The sequence below is a fragment of the Pinus tabuliformis genome, chromosome 3_2 (genome assembly GCF_031772625.1).
Source record: "Pinus tabuliformis cultivar Carrire ecotype Pingquan chromosome 3_2, CPIR1, whole genome shotgun sequence".
NCBI classification, from domain to species: Eukaryota; Viridiplantae; Streptophyta; class Pinopsida; order Pinales; family Pinaceae; genus Pinus; species Pinus tabuliformis.
This window is the reverse complement of record NC_142302.1, coordinates 923152978-923174168: the sequence shown is the minus strand read 5'-3', so window position 1 is coordinate 923174168 and position 21191 is coordinate 923152978. Positions and strand designations below refer to the sequence as shown.

General features: G+C 39.9%; 1 pseudogene; it reads right to left on the bottom strand.

The window, feature by feature from the left end:
• Window positions 1-19218: 19218 nt before the first annotated feature.
• LOC149183651 (carbonic anhydrase, chloroplastic pseudogene) lies at window positions 19219-19803 on the bottom strand (annotated as a pseudogene).
• Between the last annotated feature and the right edge of the window lie 1388 nt (window positions 19804-21191).

Sequence of the window (21191 nt, the reverse complement as noted above, 5' to 3'; positions counted from 1 at the left end):
AGAGACAAATATCGAGGACGACTCTCCCATCACAAAAGGGCTCCCAACAAAACTCACCGTGCGCCATCGGCTAATAGAGTCCTTTCAATTAGTTTCATAAATTTGGAGTATAGCCAAAAGGACTATGAGTACGCCAGTGCATTCTATATTAGGAGATTTCAAATCATAATTTCTCTTTCTCTTCCCTTCCAAAATGAAAAGAACGATGGCGTTCATGTCACTTTTTTTCTTCTTTGCCTTGGCCTCGGCCTCGCATTGCTCTGTCGCTCATGCTGGTTCTAATCCAATAAATCTACTGGACAATGAGTTGCGTATGAAAACTCTCATGGGGTGGAACTTTTGGAATAATTTTGGTTATATTATCAATGAGAAAGTAATCAAAGAAACTACTGATGCACTGATCTCAACTAGGCTCAGTGAACTTGGTTATGAATATGTCAATATAGATGATTGATTGGGGGAAGCTCAAGTGAGATAAAGATGGAAGATTACCCATCTGGAATCAAAGCCCTTGCTGATTATGTACACAACAAAGGTCTCAAGCTTGGGATATATTTAGATGCAGGACACTTTACGTGGGCAAAAAGACAAGCAGATTCCTTGGGACACGAGGAAATCGACGCTGCGACATTTGCTGATTGGGGGGTGAACTATTTAAAATACAACAACCAATATACTGATGATAGAAAACCAGTTGTTTGATTAAATGTCTAAATGAAAGAGTAATTATTAAAACGCAATCATTATTGGTATGTACGCACAGGTTTATTGAGTTTGTAAAGTTTGTCTTCAGAAGTGATATAGAATGCTTGTAGCATTTTAAATCTATGGAAATGGTCAGAAAATTGTAGCATATCTGTAGTTATGGAAAGGATCTTGTTGCAGTGGACTCCTCTAGTGATCCTACCTATTTCTATTGCTTGTGATGGAGTCTTTGAGTTTATTGATGGAGTCTTTGATTTTATCTCCAGTCAAGCGGTGGTTGATGTTGCCACATTCGAATTATATTGGTTATGGCTAGAGTATGACATTTGTAGTGATGACATTACAGTTATTGTTGTACAAGTTAATAGTTCGCATAAAAATGGGTACAAATGGTAGTCAGAGAAGATCCAAGGAGGAACGAGAATAGCAGGTTGATCAAACAACTCTTGGATTGGTGCAGGCAGTTGCGAGGTGGTAGTCAAAGGGAAGATTTTGTGGAATATTGTTCCACACCTAAAGAAGTAGATACAGTGATATTAATCCACTTGGAAAACCTTCACTTAATTTGGGTTTTCAAAAAACTCTATTTTCCATAGTTCACGAGAGTTTTATTTAGGATTGTTTAGTTTATAATATTGTTTTATGATAGGATTTTAGAATTAATATCTATTTTTATTTTTTATTTCCTATGTTGAGGAAATTTAAAATGATTTTGTAATATTATAAATAGTAATAGTTTAAAGATGTTATGGTTGGATTTTTGCAGCAGAGAGAGGCTGCTTAGGACTGTGTAAAGTTTCTCTTGAATATTATTTTAATAAAGTAGTGTCTGCCCTTTGGACTTGGGATCCATCACGATGTTAATTTCTAGTATGTTTGTCCTATAATTCATGTACATATTTTTTTTTCTACCTTGTTACAACATTATCTAAGATATGTGTTAGGAATTAATTTGTACATGATGCTCCTTTCATGATGATTTTGTTGTTAAATGTAGTGGTTGTCATTGCAAAATCCATCCTCTAATATATGCTCTGCTAAGTAGCCTTGTGTTTCTCTTTTGTCTAAAATTGCTACTGGAGATCCATCCCCTATTTGATGCCTGCAGGGTAGCGGGTTTTCTCTCCTATTCTTCTCACATTTCTAATATTTTATCTAGCTGTAAATTGCGCTTACTTTTCCCCAAGTTTGCCGGTAGAAACTTGCATCGACCCCATAGCCCAATGGTCCTTTCTCTTGCTGTTTTCGACCCAAAAATCTTTCAAACAAATCCCCGCACTCCATAGATAGCCTAAAATTAATTTATTCCGGTCACATCTTGTTGGAAAAGAGAGAGCCCTCTCTGGTCTAGTAGGGCTAGATGCTAGATCGAAAGCTTGGTCTTTGGTTACCTTAGAATTGCCTCTTCTCAGCCTTGAGGTTCATTTTCAGTGCTAACATATTCGTCACATTAAGCATAATATAACAAAATTTTTAGATAAATGTGAGAGAAGGATAATTTAATAAGATGGAGGACGAAATTGTGGCCCCATTAAGTATATTTATTGATGATCCTCATCACATAATATGACTAAGTGGAGATCCATGCTAAGTCATTAAGTCTTTTTGAGTCCCATAACTTCATTTACTCTTTGAAGAAATGTAAGTGAAGTAGCCAAATTCATTTATGTTTCCCATGTAGTCCTTGGTTTCTTGTGATAGGGCCTTCTATAGGATTAGCCCCTATTGATTTCCAATAGCTCCGTACCTTCCTCCAATACCTCAGTTGCTGACACATACGCCTTCAAATATCTATATGACTTTTACTCTTAAAGACATTATAGAACAATGAGTCTCTATCTCCTTTGGCCCCCTTTGGTTTATCCCCTTTATGCATTTCTTATCATATGACCGGGGGTTGTGAGATGGTGCTTAACCTTGAGGTGTTAAGGCCTTTAGAATCCTTTCGGAGTCTATCATTTCTTTGTATACTATTCCCCACACTTTATTCATTATGTCCTTCTTGACCGTGCATTGGCTCACATATTAGAGCTCCTCACTCAATGTTCTCAAATTGGGGATTTCACTTGGAGTGATCCGATATCAGGTTTCATCAATCGCTGATCACTGATCACTAATCACCCTCTATGCTTAGCCCTTGGTTTTTTGGCTCTTTATGTGACTATGGGTTAGCCCTTGTATTGGAGCCCCCTTATCGATAGATCATAATTGGGGTATTAACTTAGGATTTGCGACATTTCAATTTTTCTGATCATTGATCACCCTTTCTGCTTAGCCCTTGTCTCTTTGGCTCTTTATGTGGACATAGGCCAACCCCCATATGAGAGCCCCTTTATTGGTGGATCTCAATTGGAGGTATTACATTTATGTAACAGCATCCCTCAACCTATGAATGATGATTTATGATCTCTGATATGAAGACATCCTTGCCACTTACCACTTCCTGAGTGGTGACATGCATCACCCAATTTTGGTCCCTTATGATCTGTCAAAACACTGAATTTGCATGCCACCTGTCCCACTAAGGAGAGAGAAAAAGCATGAACCCAATCTAGTTTTTTGCTAAAATCCTTTGTTAATTCATCTTCAGTCTTTCCCCGCAGATTTAATCACAATAAACACTTTATATGATATCACAACTTTAAAAGGTTTTCACATGTTTGATCACTGCTTGTGACACGTCGATCTCTTGATGCTCTGATGCCATGACCTTCGATATTCTGATCGTCGATGTGCCTTGTACCTCTGACATGCAGGACCTCTTATTAGCGATCATCGATATGTCGTGACCTTTGATTTCTGAGATCCGAGATTTTACATTTAGGCATTTTCTCCTCGTTTTCTGGTTTTCAAAGGGAAACTTCAATATTCTCTAAATTTTGTCTCTGGTGTCCATTTTGGGAGTCCATATTGTTAACGGGAAAAGTGTCTACTTAGAACGCCCCTATCCCACTAAGGCGTGACAGTACCTTAGAAACAAACAGAGAAAACTACTTTCGTATTCTTCTTTATGAACTATAAACGAAGAGGAATAGGATGAACCAACCTGTGTCTTGCGCTAGTCCTTTGATCCAATCTCTCTCCTCTTTGACAGCTTCCAGCTACCTGCTCCCTTACTTGCCCAGCTTCACTAAGTTCCTGCAAGATCACAGAAGAAGAAAACTACACAAAGACATGGATTTATATTCATAAATAGCTTAGGATCAGATTTAAGCTAAACATGCAAATATAACAAAACATCATTGATACGCAAGCATGTAGGAGAAACTCAAATAGTTTTATTGATATAACAAGAAGGTCTAGGAGGAGTTACAACCGATGATTCCTGATCCAGCATCAACCCCCCAGCAAAGGAATCCTCTCTTCACCTCCAACAAAGCATAAATCACCCAATACTCCGATCTCTATCTCAAAACCAACAACAATTCTCTGCAATGTACAAAATTCCAGCCTCCTGGATCTCTGGGATGAGGGATCCATATATAGATGTATGCAAAGAGGATGAGTCAGCTTATGATTTGACTAGTGGCTTCTCTCTGTCAGTTCTTGCTTCCACTTGGAGACTGAGAGCCTCTTACTCATCCTTGGTCAAACTCAGTGAGGCAAGTGTCATTGGGGAAGATTCTGGAAGCTTCCATTGTCTGTCCACCTCGCGGAATGACACTGCCATTTGTCATTCCCTACTCAACGCACCCTGGTAGTGCATTTAGGTGCGTTGCAATGCACCTAGCTAGTGTACTTGGGTGCTATGCAACGCAGCTAGCTAGTGGAGCAGCTGAAATGATCATGATTTGACTGATTCTGAGCAGTTTCTGGTGGAGAACTTCTGGGAGAAGCTGTAATTTGTTGACCTTGTTCCTTTAGGGGCCGGAACAACACTTCCAGGGACTTAGGATCCCTTGGTTTATGGAAATTTCATGCTTAGAGTTGTAAGGCACAAAAATGTCTATAACACATATACCATTGGAAAGCTAATCCAGAGCTCCTACCAATGTAGAGGGTCATATTTTTATTTGAGTTCTTCTATGGCTTGGAAGATGGCTGCAAACTTTTTTTCTCTTTTGCACCCTTTCGATAGCTAAAACCAAATTTTGCATAGGGTGAAAGCATTATGGATGAATATTTTTTTTCTTCGGAGGAAATAGATTTTCATAGGTTTCAATTGGAGTCATATCTGATCATTGACAAATTCATTTCAAGTGTATCTGTTAACACCCAGGTTGTTCCCTTTGACTCCTGAGGGAATACGGCCGGGGTAACCACTAACCAAGCTTTGGATTACAGGCTCTAGCCTACCTGTAATCAGAGAGGGCTCTCTCTTTTAATTTTAACTTTGTTCCTTGAAGATTTTAGGCTAGCTGTGAGGTGAGAGTTTTGTTTAAAGTTTTGGTTGGATGATGTCTTCCAGTAGCTGAGATGAGATCTTCAGAAGGTTCAGTCCATTGGGCAATGGAGTCTGTGATTATGGGTTGTTTGGGATATTGAGTAAGATTGCTACAACTGCAGGGCCATTTAGATATATCATGAAACAAACTTAAAATTGGGAATATGAAATATGTCTAGCCAGTGAGAGGCAACTAAGAGTCTTTCACTAAGCTGGTGATGTGGGAAAAGGATATATCACTCAAGAGAAGCTTTGAATTCCTGAATAATACTCACTGTGAAAGTTTTAGTATGAAGGTGAAGCAACTAAGAATTACACATTCATAGCTAATACTGAAGAAAACATTCATAACAACATAGATTGAGTTCAGGGTGTTTAATGGACAAATCTTGAACTATTATTTTTCCGTGCTATTAAACTGTGAAATATAGAGCATGAACGGATTATGATAGAATGAAATGCATAACAAGAAGGTTCAGGAAACTTATTGTGCCATGAAATACGCAGGAATCCTGTAGCAGTAAGCAATCACACCACAACACATCAAAACAACTCAGGACTTTAGAAATTCCATCAACTCCCTGTATTAAAAAGTCTGAAATTTACAACATAAGTTCTCCAGAAGAGAAAATCAACAACCCCAACAAGCTTATGCGAGGGGATATATATACAATCAGTTTTACAAAATATCTGAACGCTGAGTCATTTGCTCAATAACTGCGTTCACCAACCTTTTGAATAGCAGATAAGAAAGTTATTGCTATTTTTAAATATACAATGAATACCCTTCAGTTCTGTCAGAAACTTTTTTGACTTTTGGAGGCCACTGAGTTGGTTGGGCACTTTGTATTAACTCTTGAATGATAAGCTCTTTATTGCTTTATCATGCTGTAGCTTTCTCGGCCTTGTCATCTGCATCTGTCAGTGTTGCTTTAGTGTCCAAATTTGTTTGCTAAATTGGCTCTGTCTAGTCCTCTCCAGTCGTAAATGAATGTATCAATTTTCTGAACATGATGATACAAGTTTTGATGAAAGTTTGTTTTTTACAGCAATGTCTGTATCATGCTTGTCCACCATTCCTGAGTAGGCAACTGATGTCTCAAAATTGTGCCTAATGTTTCATCTGCCTCAGTATATTTGTAGTAATTAGGAGGCACTTCAAACAGATGTCTGATCTCATTCATGATAAAAAAAAAAAATTCTATTCTGTCATAGAGGCTATGCCCAGATGCAGGCCCTGTTTCCTCTGGGGTACTTGATGCTACAGTGATCTGATTGGTGGAAAATGTATTTACCCTTTTGGCATAGTTTTCATGGGATAGTAGCCTTCCTGCGCTGTTCAGTAAGCTGGGAAGGCCTCTGTTATGTAATGCTGTGAATTTCTCTGTGAACTTGTTCACCTCTGTCTGCATTTCCTGACATCTTCTATCCAATTTTTTCACAAGACTTCTTAAAGTGAGCACCCTTTTCACCAGTAAGATGGTGTCAGTTCTGTTGGGGATTCCTATTGCTGCCAACTGAGGGCCTGTGCGATTGTTCAGGACATTGATCATCCTATTGGCTATCTCAGGCATATTGCCTAGAGATGCCCTTGCTCTCTGACTTTCCTTGTGGGCCCTGCCTATGAGATCCATGTGCTCATGAATGGTTTCTATATACTGCCATTGATCTGTTATGGATTGACCAATATTGGCCCACAGGACTTTCTTGATTTCTGCCACCACTTTGTCAAGAGAGAGCTCTTTCTCCAGCTCTTTTATCCTTTTCTCAAGAGCCTTCACCTCTCTTGTTTTCTCAGCTACAGTTTGCTTTGATTTATCATATTTTTCATTAAGTGTAGCCAATTTTTCCTTGGCTTCATTTAGCTCTGCCATTTGGGCCTCTAGAACTTGAATCTCCTTCATCATCTTCTGCATATCAAGGCTCGGTGCCTGATCTGATGTTGTTGCTGGTGCTGATGTTGATGGGCCTGTCCCAGCTGTTTGCTCTGTGGGAGGACTGATAATTTGAGGAGGCTCCTCAAGATTAATCACTAGCTGAGGGGGTTGCGATGTCTGGCCTCCTACTTTCTGTTTCAGGGCTGCCTGTAATGCACCCTCTGTTTCTACCAATTTCCCTTCTGTTTCCACCAATTGTTTGTGTAGTGTTAGCAGCATGGCTGCTACATCTTGGTCTTTTCTCTGCTGAGCAACCTCTTCTGTTTGAGGGTGAAGGGTTGCTGGAATCTTGACCATCTTCCTCAAAGCTGCTATATCTGCATCTCTTACCTTTAATAATGCCTGCACAGCTTTGGGATCACTTGGGTCATGCCCAAGCTCTATAATGATATCTTCCAAAGACTTAATCCTGTTGTCTTTGGCTTGTGAAGATGCTTTCTCCAATTCTAATTGTGCAGTAGTATTATGGAGACTATTTTGCAATTTGTGTGCAAGGAAGGTTTTGTCTGCAAGAGTGGAATAGACCATCTAACCCGTTTGCTTATGAAGCTCTATCTGGTCCATTGGGTGGATGTCTTTTTCAAAAACCTCCAGGTTGGTCCTTATATAATCTGTAGCTGACTGTGGCTGCACCATAGTAGGCATGAAATGACTCATGGTCATCTTCCCCTCTGTTATGTCATATGCCGACATAAGCCTCTGCTGGTTTGTGGGAGCCATTTTGAGCAAGTGATTGTACAGCTGGAGTCTGACTGGCTCATTTCTCTTCTTGATGTCAATAAATTGTTGTTTTATGCTTGATTCTGCCCTTCTTTGCTGGCTTGAGGAGCTGACCTCTCCTCCAAGTGTTCTTTCTTGTTCCTGTTGGAAGGAATTGGCAGATGCTTCCATGCTAGGGGGGCCCATACCCATGGATGGCCCAATAGGCATCTCTTCTTCAGAAAGAGGATTTAACCTTTGCCTTTTCTCCCCTTGTTGACTTGTTGAAGTAGTGAGGGGAGTTTCCTGCTCTCTATCCCTCTTCCTGGTCCTTTCTTCATTTAATGGAGTTTGGAGCACCGAGGCATCCACTACTGTTTCCTGCCTTGTAGGCACACTTTCCTGAGCCTTTTGCTCTGTAGATATTGGGGCCTCAGCCATTTCCTCTTGCTGTTTCGGCTGCTCTTTCTGCTGTTCTGCTGTTGGGGGAAGCTGATCCTGCTCCATCTCTTTTCCTTTACCTGTGCTAGCTACCAGAGGAGTAGTTTGAGCTGCCTGCTGGGGGGCTGTAGAGGATGAGGCAGCTGCTCCAAATTGAATTTGATAAGAAGAGGAAACCTCCCCACAATTTTCCAAGTCAGCTTCCTTCTCAAGATTCTTTGCTTCTTTTTGTAGTATTTCCTCTTTAGTACTTGCCTCTTCTAATGTGCCTTCTTTCCATCTTAACAGATTTGCATATTTTTCAATATGAGGCAGCCTGACATGATCATAGCTAGCCAACTTATACTTAACCCTTCTAAGGCTAATGAAATGATTGGGATCATAGGGTATCCAGAGGAAACTGGTTTGCAATCTGAGGCGTTGCAGGATCTTATCTGCTTCTTGCCATGCCTCTTCTCTTTTATTATAAATGAATGGGCCTAGCTGATTTCTGACTTTTAGTTGCACCTTCTTATTTTTGCTGTGGAAATGGACCATGTCTGCATTTCCAAATTGTCTGAAATACTCTAAGGCAAAGAGTCTCATAGGGACATATCTTGGTAGCCTATATGGGGCTAACTCACAACCATATATTCTGATTACTGTATGGTGTTGGTAGAAGTACCAATCCCCAATGTTGTAGGCCTTTGAGAGCTGTAGGATTCTTTGCATCTCATCTGTTAATCTTGGAGGAGGGGCACTCAATAAAAAGGACATGGCTGGATGGATAAACAGGTCTATGAATTCACAGTAGTTATATGGTGAAAAAGATATGTGATGGAAAACTGAAGACCAAAATACTACAGATCTTTGGTTCCCTTGGGCATCAAGCTTCTTGAGAGTAATAGGGAAGCTATCAGGCTGATAGAATAGGAACAAGTGATAGATGTAAGAAGTGTATCTAAATATCCTCTCCCTCTCTAGATTCATCAATTGCTCATGAATCTTGTTGGCAATGTAGGCAGCATAATCATAGTGAACAACAGGAGGCTTTCCAGGGGAGAAGATGGACAGCATCGCCAGAATGGTTTCATTCGCATCCTCAGATGACCTATAACCCAGGACATAACTAGTCATATCCACAAGCATCCTGCCCAACTCATTGAAATATACATTTCCTATGTGAGGAGTCCTCATAGTTTCAGAGCCTGGTTGAATGAATAATTGATTGATCTTTAAAATTTGGGCACTAGACAGCTTGCCTCCTTTCTTTAGCAAGTCCATCATGGAGAGAGGAGTCAATGTCTTTGCAGTATGAAAGTGTAGCATCTCATTTATGGCCTCAGGGGTGACATGGAACAAAACTGAGCCTGAGGAATTGAGGACAGCTCTCTGACATGGGTCATAGTTGGCACTGCATCTATGTATCAAGTCTGGGAGGATATTGACCTGAGGGAGATTGAAAATGGGCAAATTGGAGTCCCAAATCCCTAGGATATAATTTCCACTGAGATGCTTGGCTTTAAGGTCATTGAGTACATGAATGTGGTATTTGTTGTAGTCTGGGATTCCCTCTGCCATTTGGTAGTCTCTGTCAGCCAGGGCCTGCCATTCTAGCTCTCTTTGTGGGGCATTTAGAGGTGTTACATTCAATGCCACTGGTGTTTCCATGTTTTGGTACTTTGAATTATATTTGACCTTAATTTTCTGGGCACAGTGATACAGAGTAGTGAATTTTGCAGTAGCTGGGCAATTTACAGAGGGAACAGGGTGAACTATGGTGAAAACAAGTTGAAATGCATCTAAAAAAGGTTTAATGAGCAAATGCTGGGACTTAAGAGCTGTTTTCCTGGTGGACTTGTGTAGCAGAGGTTTTAGTTTGCGAATGCGCAAACAGACTGTAAAATTGTGGAGATTGGACACAATGGGGACTTCTGCAAGTAAAATTGAGTTTACAGTGTGGAGAAAGACCAATGGTTCCTGAAGATTTGCCGAACTTACAGTTTTTTTTCCTTTTCTTGATTTTCTCAGAGAACTATGGGAAAAACCAGGCGTGGAGGGGAAGCTTTGATAAATACCTGGTAAACCTCGGGCAATGGTGGCAATGCAGGCGAATTGAGGGAGCCCACGGTCTCTAAAATCAATTTCTACAGATTGGCGGCGAGAACGTCGTTATATTTCATGCAGGAGCACAATAGTCTTTTGGTGAACAAATGAGAAAAAATGTGATTTTTGGCAAAAATATTGGAAATTTTGGGCTTCTGGCGTGTTTTTTGGATGACTTCAGCATGACGTCATCGAGTGGGGTCGGGTACAGAAAGGTGACATGGCGACCTATGAGTGGTCCACGGGGACTGATGAGGTGGCGTACAGCGTGGAGCAATGGCGGGCCATGCGCTGATATGGGGTTGACTTGGCGTGACGTGGGCATGACGTGGGTAGGAAGTATACGGAGGGCGGTAAGCGGTATTATCAGACCGCTTATAGTACGGGAGTAGTTTTGGCAGGCGGCCTCCCGATACAATTTGGGAGCGACGCGTGTCATTGCCCTGACGTCATGGTCTGACACTTTTCGGGAGGTAACGTATAGCTATCGGGGGCGGTCCGATTTCAATGTGGGCCGTCGGATGGGATAGCCCAGATCCGGCGGTTGACAGGGCGCAAAGCTGATAGGACAATACAGTGGGACCCGGTGGCATTATATTAATAATTTCTTTTGTTTTATGTGAAATGCGCATTTTAACAAAACTTTGGATAGGCGGCAAAAGTGGGTTTTTAACAATGTTTTGCAAATAGTGCGGGTAAAGTATTTTTGAATGGGTTGTGAGGGTAAAGGGGTAGGGTTTAGGTTATTAAACCAACCAGGGGTTAGTTTAATCCCCGACTTTAAACAAACCATATACAACAAGACTTTGATTCTGCATGGTTTTCTAATATTTGAACGTATGGCTATAATGCCAAAGGGGAGGGATATATACATATTTTGGGTTATTTATACACAATAGTGATATAGTAATAGGGAAAGGGGAACATAGGGAGTTAAGTGTAGATAGAGTTAGTAGTTAGTATTGGAGGGGAATGTGGAAGAGAGGAGGCAAAGACTAAGTTGTTAGGGAACAAACTTAGTTAGGAGAGTAGATCAAAATGAAAAGATTTTTACACAAGAAATGTGTCTCTTTATGCTACAAGGATCAATGAATGAGTTTGATTTCTCTCATAAACCAAGGTGATATAGGGATGTTAGCGAGGAATTTGATGGGGGATGATTGGGAAGTTAGACATGCTCCACTTTGTTGCTCCAAAATTGCTGGATAGGAATATCTGCACTGCCCACCATGTGTTTCCTTTGCTCAGGCCAGTGATATGAAAGAAATCATGCTTTTGCAACCCCATCTACCTACCCATTCTATTGCCTAGCATTTTTTGTTACTTCAAGGAGGGTGCACTTAGACTGGCAAACCCTCATGTGCCTTTTTCTTTTCCTTTGGCATTTTCTTTTGATTTTCTATCTAAAGCTAGCCTTATTACTTCCAAGGCCCCAGATTAAGCAGTTGGGCACCTTCATTCTCTACCTAACTACTTATCTGCCAAGATTGAATAGTTTGGATAGATTTCTTTCTCTAGTCTACAACAAAAAATTTAAATATGGCATGACCGAGCTTATACTGTTGGATCACCCATTCAGAAGTAGGACTGGTATCAAGCAACTATAGATAGGTGTTTTCCACACAAATATGAGATCTTTGCACCATCAAAGTAGATCATATTAGCACTTCCCCTGCCAATCATGAAAAATGAAACCTATTGGTATAGGTAGCTAATAGTATCTATGCCCACTCACCATACCTAGTGTAAAAATATTAGTAGTGAACAAATTAATCTAACAAAGGGAATGGAGGTTTTCAAGAAGATGATGTGTTAGTTATTGATGATTTTTGTGCAAATGTTGGTAATTGTTTTGATGGAAATAAGTCATTCCATGAACTGAGCAACTTTGATTTGGTCTCTTTCATTAATTCAAATCATGGAAGTGTTGATTTTTTAGTAGCTTGGGAAGTACTCCAACCCCAAGGGTTCAGGGTTTGGAAGTTGGAGAACCAAAAGAGTCACTTGTGGGCTTGCAACCCAATGTTGGGTTTTTTCACCCATCAATGTTTGGGCATAAAAATGAGAAAAAAATTTCATGTGATGGATGGCGACGATAGAGGACGTTGAGGATAATCCAACGCAATAACAATCGTCTAAATCTGAGTTGTAGAGGATGAGATATAAATTTTTTAAGTTGACAAAGAATTTTTGGGCATTCAAGTCATGTAGGCTTGAAGTGGAAATGTCCAAAAGACATTTCACTTAGGAAATTCGTTGGATCCCTTATTATATGTATAAATATAAGGTGAGGAAGGTTCATTCAATACATCTAAAAAGTGTTCAGCACAAGGTCAACAAAGAAGTGATATAGAAACTCGCATTAAGGGAGAAAGGAATCTTTGTGGTGGCCACGGGCTAGTGGTATCCTCAATGAAGGAAAGAAGGTTCATTGGGTTTCCTTTGTGACTGTTTGAAGGTGTAATTAATTATTTTGGAATGTTGCATTAGAAGATACCTTTTTTGGGCTAGTAAATTATGGGAATTCCTCCCTGAAGCAGGCTGAAATGATAACATAATTGTGATGATTAGGTTGTAGGCTTGCAGTGGGTTTTTTGAGGGTCAAACAAGCCCTAAATAAAGATTTGTAGAAGCCTATTGATGAGCCTCATCATTGGGTAATTTTATGGGCCTTAATTCACCTCCTAGCTTAGTCAAGCCAAATTTTCTCACAACTTATTACATGGTTTTTATTATATTTTGTTTGAGACATGAGTTAGAGTTGGATATTATGCCTAGTGGACTAATATGCATTGAATGTAGGATTGAAGGAGAAAATCAAGGAACTTTGGCAAATACTTAGGTTAAAACTCAAATGGAACAAGGGAGAGGGATTGTAGGAGGTAAATCCTCCTCATTTACTTCTCCCCCATTCACATATTCCTCCGTCTATCACACCAGCTCGGAGTGCAAGAAGCCAATCCATGAGGATTAGAAGGAAGCCGAGCAAGTGAGAGACACAGAGCTAGTTTATCTCGAGTTTCGGAGCTAAGCCTCCCTAATTTTAAGGAAGTCATTAGGGACTTCAGTTGTATGAGTAGAGACGCCTAGAGCCTCATTGGGATTCAAATTTTTGTTGTAAAACTCTAATCTATTTTCGAGCTCCAGACTTGTCGAAGTTTTGTTGATGTAATTTTTTGTTTTGGTAATAAGAATGAGTTTTGTTTTGAGCCAACACTGAGATAACTCAGAGGGCTGAAGCTCTTGGGTTAGGGCCCAACCCTAGCATCCAAGGCTCCTCCTTCTTGTATCTGTTTGTTTAGATTAATCTCATAGCTTCATTCTTAATTTGCCTTTAGATATGTTTTCATTGAAAGTAGTGTAGATTGGATTCATTGTTTATTAGATTGCTTCCAATTGTGCCTTACTTCAGTAGTAGGTTAGCAGGGATAAGAGGAGTACCACAAGGTTTTTAGCAGGTGTCTTGGCCTCATTTCCTCCCTTTGGGATCATTTTTTAAGGAAGGAACCCTTATGCAGCTCCAAAAACACAGATTTCTATTTCTTGTATGGGCTTTGGAGTTTATTGTATTTAAGTTAGCATTTGATCAGTTTTGTAAAGTAGGATTTCATTGTCATCTCTCCTATCTTCATTATTGCAGTAGATCTCATCCATGCTTTCATTCCTTTTAGCAACTTTCCTCATGCATCATGTAGGTTGTTAGTTCATTAATTCTTCCTTTCTAGCTTATTAGAATGCTTCTTGTTTACATAGTTTTTTGGGAATTATACATGTTTTATACATAGCAGGTGCTTCAGGAGTAGACAAAGACTTTATATCTAGCAACCAACTTCCTGAACTGAATGGAAAATGGGATCAACCCATGGTATTCATCCACCTATGTTATTCATCCACCCATGGAATTTACCCATGGTATTGTAAGTGGCGTCCACCCATGGTATTTTAAGTGACATCCACCAATGGTATTGTGACATACACCCATGGTATTCATTCACCCATGGAATTGACCCGTGGTATTGTGACATCCACCCATGGTATTCATTCACTCATGGAATTGACCCATGGTATTGTGACATCCACTCATGGTATTCATTCACCCATGGAATTGACCCATGCTATTGTAACTGGAGAATATAACAAGTCACTTTTTGTAAAAGGATAGAGAATCCACCACAATATAGTCCTTACAGTTATTATCTTTTTTCAATAAAAATTTTCTTTGTGGTTTTGTTTATTGGGAATTCTACTCTTTTTCTTCTGGCAATTTCAATTTTTCGGATCTTGGCGGCCTCCTCCCAAGATCTAGATCAATGGTATTGGAGCAGGTTATCATTCCATGGGAATGAGGATTTCATGTATCTTTCAGTTTCAAAAATTTTCAGCAATATTCAACAAACTTCAGGCACGCGCCATGACCTCCACATAACACTTTCCTGGGTCAAGCAGGAAGAATATTTTTTTTCTTTTTTTCTGCAGGAATTTCTTTTTGGGTGGTGAGTTTGCAGATCACATCTGAAATAGTTGGTGCAATATTTACAAAAACAAATACTAGATTTGGATTCCTTAGGAAAAATTACCAAAATTAAAAAAAAAAATCGGCCAAATCAGAGTCTGGATGAGGGAGATATTACTAATTTAAAATCAGCTATATTGTAGATTTTGTTTTCCGATAACAACTTGTGGATGATGACTCTCTTATCATTTTTTGAATCTTTTGTGCAGAATTTCAAAAAAATGATTGTGGTTCTGATCTCATCTTGAAAAATCACCCAATTTTAAAAAAAGGGTCGAATCAGAGTTTAGATGTGGGATATATCACTGATTTAAAGTCAACTATTTTTTCAGAACTTTTGTGACGACAGAAAAATTGCGGTCGGAATATGAGATTCTAGAATGTCCAGATAAGGATTTCCAACATATGGAAAGATGCAAAATGGTACTTATACTTCCAAAAATAGTTTATAATAAATATTTTGAGTTATATTGACCGAGTTATGTCCATTTTAATTCTAGATCAACATTCGAAGTGGGTTCCCATTGGAGATGTGCCCTTCCATCCCACTTTGGTATGCACCTGCTTCATATTCATTAGTTTCAACATAGCAACATTCGGCTTGGGTTATTTGGAGACATGCCCTCCCACCCTAGGTTATGTAGGAACCTGCTACTTCATCAACAACCAAATCACAGTTATGGGTCAACCGCACAAAATCCTTGTCATCGAAGTCCATTTGCTAGGCCACACACTATTAGTATCACAATTGGTAGGCTTCCACTTCATCCACCATAATCATTCCTTGTTTTTACCATTACCTTCTCTAGTTTTCATCATTTTACATAGAAATTATTCCAAGCACATAGAGCGAATCCAACCATCTTCTATCCTTTTTGTTGACTTCTAAGTGACCCTAGACCTTTTTCTCACTTCATTCCACCCATCTACCACCTTCCCTAACCCTTCCATCACTTCCAACACATCCCATTTTTCTCTTAGATGTATATTGTAGGTTTATAGGGAATCCTGTAGGTTTCTAGTACATCTTGTAGGTTTTCCTGAAATGGCTGGCTTTGAGGCTGAAATGATGGAAAACCTCTGGGAAGTCACAAAAAGTCTCCCAAGGGTCTCCCAAACCATCCAACCATTTCCTAACCCTTCCATCTATCCTCCAACATTGTTAATTCACCTGCCACATCACCAAAAGAAATTAGTTTTCATACTTGATTTTGCATGAAAACGAAAATAGAGAAAAAGGATTTATTTCAGTCCCTTTACTTGCACATTAGTGATGTTTGATGCTTTTTGCTTCCGTGCTTAGATAGTAGCATTTGGTTCATGTTAATTTAGCATTATTGCAAAGCATAGTTTCTTGGTAGTTAATTAGGAAATTTTGTGATTTAGCATTGAATTTCGGGCTTTTTCATTATTGCAGTAGAGTAACTCTCCCTTAGAGTAGATTTCCCTTTCTTCCATCAAGAAACCAAGCTTCTTCTGACTCCATAGAAGTCAGGCTTGAAAACCACACTGGTCTCTTGCCAAGTTAACTGTGACAAAAGGCAGAACCATCACTTTTACTTGTGTATACAAAACTGTCACCTCCAAGTTCGTACGAACCCCGGGTTGATAAAGTAAAGTTGGTAGCTTAGGAGTTGCAACATTCTTGCTGCAATACTAGCGCTCATCACTTTTTGGTGTCATTGTTGAGGAGGTGTCTGATTAATATGTGGATACTACTTCTTTCTTCTATTTCTTGTCTCTAATATTCAGTCATTAGTTTATTTCTACGAAAGTAATTTAGTTGCTTCCTTTTTCATTGTACATTTTTTGCTTTCCTTTCTATTTTGCAAGCAAGATTTCAATTCAGCAAGTAGTTTTTTCATTCAATCAATAGTTTTCATTTAATCAGCAATTTCAATTCTGCAAATTACTTTCCAACTTTGAAAAAAACACAAAACCAACCCAAAAACATTTCCTTTCATGCCTCGTAGGAATAGGGATAACTTAGAGAAATTTTTGCCAAATACCCCCATTGCATCAAACAACCAACCTTCCCTCTTCTTTGGTGGCTGTGAATTGGAGGAATCCTTAGGTGAGAAACCTGACATATTTGAAGAACCTACAGGGGAAGAAGAAGAAGAACCCATTCCTACTGAACCAATGGCTGAAAACAGAAATGACAAGGGGAATAGAGAGAGAGTCTAGGATTCCTTCCCCATCAAGGAAACCAATGGGGACACAAAGATGAAAAATATAAGCCCCTCTGCCTTACCTCATTCCCATGGCTTGACCACAAAATACCCCAACACTCTCCTATTTTAGTTTGTTGTTATATGCCAAACCTATGACTATACAGATGATGAGAAGAAGTTAAAACTGTTTCCATCTACCCTCAAGGATGCAGCATTGCGCTGGTTACACCTAGGGATAGCAACACAACTTGGGCTCAGATGCAACAAGCCTTTAACAACAAGTATCAAGACTACTGTAGGTCAAAGGATACTAAAGAGGAAATTTTTAGGCTGACCATAGGAAATGATGAATCCCTAGAGGACTATGAAGAACGATTCCAGCTTAGTTACAAAAGGGCCAGGTGCAGACTTGACCCTAAGTCACTAAAGCTGGTCCTACTTAGGGGAGTAAGGGAAGATCTTCTGGATACCCTACATGCATTAGTAGGAGGATATATCTACCAATTACCCTATGAGGGTATCAATACTGTCTTTAGAAACCATTCTAGGGCAGCTAGGAAAAATGGTAGGGGTAGTCAACCTATGGTCAGTACATCCTCTTCCAACTCATCCATTAAGGGTGAAATTGGAAACATGCTGGAAGATTTCAAGAGTGAGATGTTGCAAACCCTTTCCTTAAAAATAGACACTATGCAAATTAAGAGAAAGTAGGAGGAAGCAGAGAGAGCCTTGGCCATTTTCTATCCTATATGCACTAGGAGGCACCTTAGGAATGAATGTCCATTGAATTCTATTGAAATTTACTCAGTCTGTGAACAAAACCACTCCACAGACAAGCGCCCTTCTTTCCCTGGACTCAAAGTTGTATATCAAGGAGCTAAAGGGGTCACTGAGCAGCTTTGCTACATAAACCAAAGGAGACACCATGGGCCTAGACCATACTAGTAGGGCATGCAAGGGTCATCCCATGCATATTACAACCCCAACTAGACCACATCCATACCTTCTCGGGGACCCCTTGCTCATCCTTCCTGTTAGAGCCTAGATTTGCCTCAGGCTAAAAAGACAAGGTTCTAGGTCCACATCAAACCATGCTCACCCTCGTAGCTAGCCCTACGAGGACAGGAGAGGGCTCTCTCTGGGTCAATCTCAACAAAAAGTATTTCAATGAGGCTTGAGATGACTTGAAATGGGAAACCGATTTTAGGCTAGTAAATAGATATGAAAGAGGTAATTTATTGAATGACTGAAATTTTTTGGGTTGTATGGGACAAACGATAGTATGAGCTGGGAAATTAAATCAAAGACACAGATTTTTTCATGAGGCAAGATAGGCAGGAAGTTTAGCAATCAAGTTTGATATAATATGGAGTGGAAAGATTGTCGGGAGGCTGAAAAGGGCATAGGTAATGAATCCTTTTAAGATAGAAGAAGCCACACAGAACATGAACGCTTTCCTAAGGCAGAGCAGTAAACTGAATTCCACCTTTCTTACTTAAAAGCATTCAGCTGGAAATGATTATGAATGAAATGTAAAACATAACAAGGTACATATGAAATAGAAAGGAGACACAAATGCTAAACTCATACCACAGGAATCTCATGAATCAGAGCTGCATCATTTCATTAATTCTCTGCCAAAACTGTACAGTGAAAGCACTGGGTTTTCCTCCACACTTGTCCAAGAAACTCTCCCCCTTTACAAATGATTTACCATACCATAAATAGGACCAATTTGTCAGAAGATAGATCCACAGACAGAAGAGCTGTTACAACAGCTCAAGAACTGAAAACTAAAGATAGTGAACAAAAGTCATATAATCTTCAAAAGGAAGAGCTGTGTTACACTTGAAATCAGTTTGATAACCACGAGGAGGCAACACCTGTAGCATAGATCTCGTAATTGAAGATAAACATAGGTAATCGAATCCTATTTGAATCACTTTATTTTAAGCTTCGGTCTTTGACTTTTCACCTTCCCCATTTGAATTAAAACCAATTTTTTATAATCAGCATCCAGATGTCTAGTTTTACAGGCATATCTCCCAACGTGTCCTGAGAGCATTCCATAGCTGCTGTGTACTCTATATTATTTCCATTCTCTCTACTGTGGTGGATATTTTCGCTTTAATTTTGGCTTTCCCCTAAATTGATGTTTTGTTTATTTGTTTATTATAACACTCCATTGCAGATTCTCAGCCTTGGTACCTGGTGAATTGTTACAATTGCAATGAAATCTTTGAATCTGGTGCTTCGTTTGAGATCAGGCTTATAGATGCTTCATTTTAATTGGCTTATGAAATGATTCCACAGAGAGTTTTGGGTGCCATCGTATGGTAGTGACATAAGCGTGTTGATTCCTCCACAGCAGCTATGGCCTATCACTAGTATATTCTTCACCTTGAGATGCAAAACAACATACTCCATAGTAGAACCCACTTCTGGAAAACCACTCTTCTCGTAGGGAGGAACCATGTTTGCGACGTTGCGCATGAAGAATGCTCCCCCAGATTGAATTTGAGAACATAGGTCGGGCATACTCGCGAGTCTGCGTAGACAACCACCATGAACTTGGGAGATCGACCCTTGGGAAATTTGGAGATCAATTCTTTCTCCTTATCGTAAACCTCGGTTTTGAAGTTTTTTGAATCCATTTTTGACCTTCTGGATTGGATCAACTATAGTCTGCTCTTCTGCAAATGCCTGATTGATGATTGCCCCAACTCTCTTGATAGGGGCATAGATTCGATTCAGGACTTGCCTTATTTGTACTGTATTGAAGCTTCGTGGTATATCAGATTTTTGACGAATTTCCGAACCATAGAATCCAATACGTCTGAACCTTGCTACTATGCTTGCATCCATAGTGTGATCTGGCAAATCCGTGCAGTCTTTGGGCGATTTGGACGAGTTTGGACCCTTTTTCAGGCCTCCGGCTGTATGCGCCGCGTGGGAGGCCCAATGTGCCGCACCTCCTGGGTGTGCCGGCCCGTGTTAAAATGCAATGCGCGGTTGTGCCCAGTGCGCCGCGACACCCAGCCTATGTGCCGCGCACACACTAAGCATAGTGATAGCTTGAAAATTCACAAGTTTTCCCTCTCTCCTACTAAAATCCAATTTCAATCGACCTCTTGAGTGTAAATGACATGAATAAATATAGAAATATGTATATCAAGCCATAGCTTTGATTTCTTCACGTCAGAATTGGCATTTATTCACTTTGATTTTTGGCTGAAATGATTGCTTTTTGGCTGATTCTTGTAGGAGATGGTGGCATGTCTTTAGCAAAGGATGACCCAAGGCTGCAGTTGAAGTAATTCATGATGGAGGACCTTTAAAAATACATACTCATTACAAACAATTAATTTGACAATTTCCTCTTCAAAATAGAGTTTTGAAGAGGAATCATCCCTGAGCATTATTAATGATGAAAATCCGAACCTCCCTCTGACCTGCTAGCTTTATTGGACATTTTGAGGACTAAATCAACTAAACCCTAGACCTAAAAAACTCTAAAGAACTATTTGCTAACCAAAATACCATGCATGACTATGAATGACTGAAACACTGACTTCAATGAATTTTGATGAACTTTAATGATTAGACACAAGTCAACAGATACAAAGTAATGACTGACAAGACCCTTCCGTCAGATTATGGCATGCCCCTAGCGAAATGCAACTGAGTGAATCGAGCGAGACACCTAAAAATGAAATGCAAAAAGAGTTTTGATCTCTGATGGAGGAGTGACAAGACCGACTCTAACACTTCTTAGTCTACGCCTCCTCCTTGGTCCTTTTCATTTTAGTATCACTCCCAGCTTGCCACCTAGTCATTTCAACCATACGCTTTGCCACAACCTCAGTGGAATGCACCACCATAGTGGTGGAGGCATTCATACAACAATGTTTAAGCTTTATTGCCTCCACCACCTGCCCAACCATAGTTGTTACACTCTTCTCCACCTAAGCAACCCCAGATGCCTACCCAACGAAATCTAAACCCAAACAATAGACAGGATCAACAAGTATACAATGGAGAGACATCATATCCAGCTTATGCTGTGGAAATCCAAGAGATTAACCTGAGATCTAGGAGATTTCTCCCAGATAAATAACCTCCACCTCCACCTAGGGAGGTTGAGGAAGAAAGAGAGGAAAGCATTATTAAAGTAAATCCACCCTTTCCTGAGAGATTAACCCAACCACTCTAGCCTACCCGAGAAGAGACTGAACTTGTGGGAGAATTGAAAA